Below are 6,414 nucleotides of genomic sequence, written 5' to 3'. Positions count from 1 at the left end.
ATGTCCTTATAGTCCTCATACACTTCCATAAGGAGCGTTTGCTCCGCCGTAGAAAAAGCCTCCGCTCGATCCTTTCCTTTGCTTTTTGACATTTTGCAACATGTTCGGCACTCGACTAGTGTGGGCTTTTTATTTTCCCTGGGCGCGTGCATGAGTTGAGGCTTAACAGGTGAGGCTTGAATTAGCGTCAGTTAGAGCCAGCTGATTTCACTTGATGGAACGGGTCGGAGGTAGACTGGGAGTTGGCGTTTAGTCAAACTTCAAGATTACATCTTAGTCTGGATATTCTTAGCTACGTTGATGGAATACCCCCCTGATGTTGGCAGGTATGAAGAGTCACACCTGTTGTTTGTGTTTGTTGTGTTTACATGAGTGTTGTCAGTTTGATTTGCTGCAGTCAGAGCTGTGGAATATTGAATCATCCATATTTGCTCACTACGGCCTTTCTTACCCTCAGGTGAACATAAACTACAGGTTATACACTTCTTTTTTAAAAGACTAAAATGTGAAATTATCGGTTATCCACCATGCGAAGAAAAAAATCCATTTCGGTACATCCCTAAAAAATAAGTTAATAACCTGTAGTTTATGTTCACCTGAGAGCAAGAAAGGCCAAGGTATAGTGAGCAAAGATGGATGATTTAATATTCCAGCTCTGACCAAACCAAATCAAACCAACATCAGTGTTGTTAACACAACAAAAACAGTTCTGATTCTGTGCGATGAATTTTTATATAACTCTCCTGTTTACATTTTGTTAGGGCTTAAAGTTATGTATAGTTAAGGGCGGGGCCACTTTGAGTGACAGGTTGTCTGCCGATAGTGTCCTCGGCTTCTCAGTCCGATCCACCCTTTGGCTCTAAAAAACTAAGATGGCGACATCTTAAATGCCGAACTCGAGGCTTCAGAACGGGAGCCCACAAACCGATGAATGACATCACAGTCGGTACGTCCGTTATTTATACAGTCTGTGATTCTATGCTGTAGACAATTTATGCGTTAGTTTGAATTTGTTTGAACTTGACTTTTTGGAAAAGTGACAGCCCTAAACAGAGGACAGTATGTACTATGTGTAACAGGGCAGCGGCTAACAGTTATTTTTATTATTGATTAATCTGGTAATTATTGTTTTTTCTATTTATGGATTAATATTGTCAGTAAATGCATATTATTATTTTTGGTGCCCTTGTTTTTATGCTTCTATGCTGATGACAGCCATGTTTTTGAGTTGTCTGTCCCACTCTTGTTCATGGGATGTGTGAAGAACACCCTGAGGGAGTCTCTTTAAATTTGGCACAAACATCCACTGGGACTCAACAATGAACTGATCAGATTTTGGTGGTCAAAGGTCAGAGGCTGCGGTAAATTTGAACCTGCATCTGTCTCACTCTTGTGAACATGATATCTCAAGAACACCTTGTGGGAATTTCTTCACCTCTGGCACAAACGTCAAAGATGAATTGATTAGAATTTGATGGTCAAAGGTCACTGTGACCCTGTCTGTTGCATTCTTCAGAAAATTTTGTTCATGGGATATCTGAAGAACACCTTAAGGCAGTTTAAATGCACAAATGTCCACTTGGACTTATTGATGAACTTATTAGATTTTGGTGGTTAAAAGCCAAGGTCACGGTGACCTTGTGTCTGTCGTCTTCTTATGAACGTGATATCTCAATAAGACTTTGAGGGAATTTCCTTAAATATGGCACAAACTTCCACTTGGACTCTAATCAAAGGTCAAGGTCAGTGTAACCTCACAAAACATGTTTTTGGCCATGACTCAAGAATTCATATGCTAATTAAATATATAAATGTGATGACATTTTATATCCAAAAGGTCAAAGGTCAGCTTGACTGTGACATCATCATGTTTTAACATCATATCTCAGGAACAGAAGGGGAGACATTTGGTCAGATACTGAATTGGTGACTCTAATCTTGAAACTGTGCTGGTTGTATAGATCTTCTGTGTGTGAAGCATCCATGTTTTCACTGACATGGATGGAGACTGTAGCTGCAGTGTGACTGGTTTACAGAGGGATACAACTGTGAGGCAGTGGTTCTAGTTTTCCCTGTATAAATAGGAACATAGTTTTGACCCTGTAGCTGCAGCCCTAATTTCTATATTCTCCTACATAACGTGTGTTTATTGGTTCTGTAATGTTGTTGTTTTTTTAGTTGCATGACTAACTATAAAAATGGCAGCTGTAGAGACGACCCTGGTTTCATGTCACATGATGAAACAGATACTCCAAACACCTGATCGTAACTGTGTGGATGCTCATTTGTCGTCTTCTTTGCTGCTTCTCTGCAGACAGGAAGTAAAAGCGTGCACTTTACATGTGTGATAATGATGTGAAACCCTGAGTTGTCGTTATTGTTGTCGTCTCTCACAGTCTGTGGATCACACGGACACTGAGCAGGCAGTAATGATGGAGGAGTATTCCAAGTTTCACTGTGAGTCTCTTAATAAAGACGTGTTCCTCTCGCTGTGAGAGGGAGGGAGGGGGAAGCCGCCTGTGGACTCTGGATCTTCATGGGCCGGTGCCACCGAGCTGAACGGGTGCCACGAGGCTGGCAGCGGCCCGGCGCTCTGATTCTGCTGCCAACACAGCGCCGGTGGAGAGGCTTCAGTGGACGGAGCTGCTGCTTTAATCTCTCACTGCAGAAACCCTCGGCTTCGACAGGGAGGCTGTCTTACCTGATAATTACTGAACTCCAGAAAACTGTCTTTCAAAGCCGCGCGGGCCGATCCTCCTCACTTTCTCGGCCAACAGATCTGTTAGAAGGCGTCGGCCGCCAGCAGAGGGAAGGCCTGCAGTATCCAGCTCCACCTCTGCAGATTCAACACCCAGAGAATCCCAGCGCTCCATCAACACACAGACAAAATGTTCTCCAAGTTCATGGCCAACAAAAAGAAGATTCTTCTTCTTGTTTCTTTCCTGCCTCCACTCATCAGCACAGACTGTTCCAGGATTTAATTATGGGTCAGTGAGGAAGGGAAATTAATTTCAGGCAATGGAGGAGTCACGGCGTCAGGCTGACAGGGGCCCCCGGGGGCCGAGGAGGAGGTGGGCAGGGGGCCAAACGCCATGGCAAAGTCTCGAGTCACCACGCAAAGGGTAGCAGTCAGAAGTGATCAGAGAGCGCCGGATAGTCGGCTGGAAGTCAGTCAGAGCTGCAGCTACGTTTCTGGCACCGAAGCCTCTGAATAAACCTAAATCCAGTGTGACAGACGCGCCTCAACTTCAGACAACTTTCTTTATCTGACCTCTCACTGCTGAGGTCACAACACAGAGACGTTTTCTTAGTTTTATTTTTTTTTTGTAATTTTTGTAATTTTATTTTCTTCACAAAACCATTTCTGTGTACAGACTCACAGAGAAGCTGTTTCCTGTCCCTTCAAGTCTAAAATCAGTAGTAAAAATTTTAAGTTGCAATAAAGTCAGACAGTTTAAAGGGAGCAGAATTAACAGATAAAAAACAAATAATAATTTTAAATATAAATAGAAATATACACATCATTTCATAGAGAGATGATATTAATCAGATTTCGGGGGATTTAGTGGCGTCTAACTGTGAGGACTGCAGATTACAACCAGCTGAAACTTCTCCTGGTTAGAATTCCTTCAGTGTTCGTTGTTCAGGAGCTGAATTATCCACAGAGGTCTCCTCCTCTGAAATACTGAATGTCTCTATCTAGAGCCAGTGTTTAGTTTGTCCATTCTGGGCTACTGTAGAAACATGGCGGTGCAATATGGCGATCTCCGTAGAGGTGATTCTACATCAAAGCTTATGTCTGCTCTGTTAAATGGTATCTCCCAGGCGCACTACATCATCAAACCATGTGATGTTTGTTATTGCTGGATTCAGGAAGCTCTCGACTTTTCAAAAATAATATCGTTTTTCTTTTATTTATTATGTATTTTGCACCAGAGCAGCCTAAACACACAAAGTCCAAAATCGCGATGAGTGGTGACAAGTCATGTCATGCCATTTTTCGATGGGAAAAGTTAAAGGATTACTCGCGATCTTATGTGGAGCTGTTAGCGGGGACGTAGCTGTTTTATAAAAGGTAAGAGTCTCACTCCTACCACTATTTCTGGCTGAGATATACCGTCTAGAAAGTGGGATCATAACTTTCACGTTTCATATGGCTTTATTTGGTGATATTTTATGGTGTTTCTGTGTCATAAACAACATCAGCTATCATAATCACACCTGATTTCAATAAGGTACAATGTTTGAAGCTGGCTGAGTGTTGTTTGATCACTGATAGTACTGTTTTGAAGCAGAGTGACCGACTTGTCATTTGGAGCTCCGCCTGGATCTTTTCATGGTAAAAACACTGTAGAATGGTCATACTTTGAGCAGTCTTCTTCAAATTTGAAACAAGTGTTCATTGATAGTGTGCCTACAGCCCCACAGTGTCATTTACCTGCTCAGATGAAGCCACAGACAGTTATTCATCCTGAAACACATTTTTTATTTTATTTTAGGCAAAATCTTCAACTTTTTACTGACTTCAGAGGCCCATTACTCTGTCTCTGTATCACCTAGAGAGTTTTTGACACTTTCACAAGAAACTTCAGGGAGTTTTCTTTCTGGCAAGACCTCATGCATGCATGTAGTCAGAGCGGTTCAGAAGCTACAGTCATTTTAATTTGGGTATGTCATTTTAGGCATTTTTGCTACAAAATGGGGGTGGAGTACATTGTTTTCAGCGGTGATCCAAAATGAAAATCTGCAGAATTCTGAGGAATGTTTTTTTTTTTTTTTTTTTATAATAATGTGACAATAGACAGTATTCATTTATGATAACAATTGTTTTTGAACAAAAAGAACCTCACACAATACATTAAACACTAAAATGACTTCAGACAGGCTGAAAGAACTGCTTAGAAGATTTTAATCGAAACTTTGAATCAGAAATTTGATTTAATCATGAATACTGCAATAAAACATGTAAACACATGTTGGAAAGGGCGATCAATAAACTGTGGGACACATGGTCTTTAACAAGGAAGCTTCAGTATGGAGCAGAGAGGATAAACATTAAATCTATTAACAATCTGTTAACAGTAAATGACATTTCTTCTCACCACACGACTCACTTTGATTTAAATGCACAAGCAAGTGGAGGAGACAGTGACCACATTCTGAGTTTTACAAGCAGCATTGATATTTTGAAAATCTGCAGAGTTCTGCGGGCGCACTGGAGCTTTAAGGGTTAAAACAGTCTCATCAGTAGACCAACAAAAACCTAATAATGCTGCGTATGTTCCTCATTTTTACCCTTTCATTTTAGTGAGTTTAACTATCTACTACAGTACGGCTGCAAACTAAGTGACCAAAAAAAGATTTGCTTGTACATGATAATATGATTTATGTATTTTTTCAAAGGAGTTTCAAAGGTTCAACGTTTGTTCTTTAGTGGGACAGCAAGTGTTTAAAACAGTAAAGTGTTAAAGCTTTCACAGCGTGGATGAGTGCTGGGCTGAGGAAGAGGAGCAGAGGCTTCATTTAAAGATTCTACATGAATCATCCTTTTGTCTTCGCTCAGTGGAGATCACAGATGTAACTGATGGCAACAGCTGGACGAGGCAGAAAACAGGAAAACAAACACATTCCTGATTGGTCGCTGTGCTGATGTGATGAAGAGTGACAGCTCTGAGACCTCGTCCAGTTCAGTAGTGGAAGAAGTATTCAGATCCTTTACTGAAGTAAAAGTACCCCAGTAATACTGCACTGTGAAAATACTCCACTACAAGTAAATGTGCTCCATTTAAAACCTTGCTGAAGTAAAAGAATGTACGTATGTTTCAGCCGTGAAAGTCAGTTTGAAGCAGTAAAATGTTTTCCACTTCTCTCTGATGTTTTTGGATGAATATTGCCGTTCAGAGCTGATCAGATCCGATCGATGGACGAGAGGCGCAGCTGCTGCGAGTGAATGCAAACTTTTAGACCCAGCAGAATGAACGGCTAATTTTCATTTTCAATTCACCTGACATCCTGCTGCTTCGTCTGTGCCCCGAGTGTGCTCTGCACAAGCTCCAAAAATAAAAAATCTAATTGTGGCGACAGATGTCTTAATTGTTGCGGACCACCACAAATGTACGAATGTGTGGGAAACCCTGACCACTTAGAAAAACAACCCTGTTCTCAGCTTTGTGATGATGCATCATTCAGCTGATCCAAGAGGGTTTTTGAAGAGTTTATTAAACTTATGAAGTAGGAGAATTTTCGCAGCACAAGTGAACAGGCAACCTTCAAGTGCAAAGTTAGTCCACTAAACAAGCTTTTTCTCCACAAAGACCGCCTCATATCGTTAGGATAAATGTCAGAGAATATATAGAAAACGACATGTAAACGTGTTGTCTTACCTTACCGGTGTGGTGCCATGTTTGTTTACCA

This window comes from Epinephelus moara, chromosome 10, assembly GCF_006386435.1.
Source record: "Epinephelus moara isolate mb chromosome 10, YSFRI_EMoa_1.0, whole genome shotgun sequence".
Taxonomy (NCBI): Eukaryota; Metazoa; Chordata; class Actinopteri; order Perciformes; family Serranidae; genus Epinephelus; species Epinephelus moara.
The sequence above is the reverse complement of the archived record's forward strand: the minus strand, read 5'-3'. Positions refer to the sequence as shown.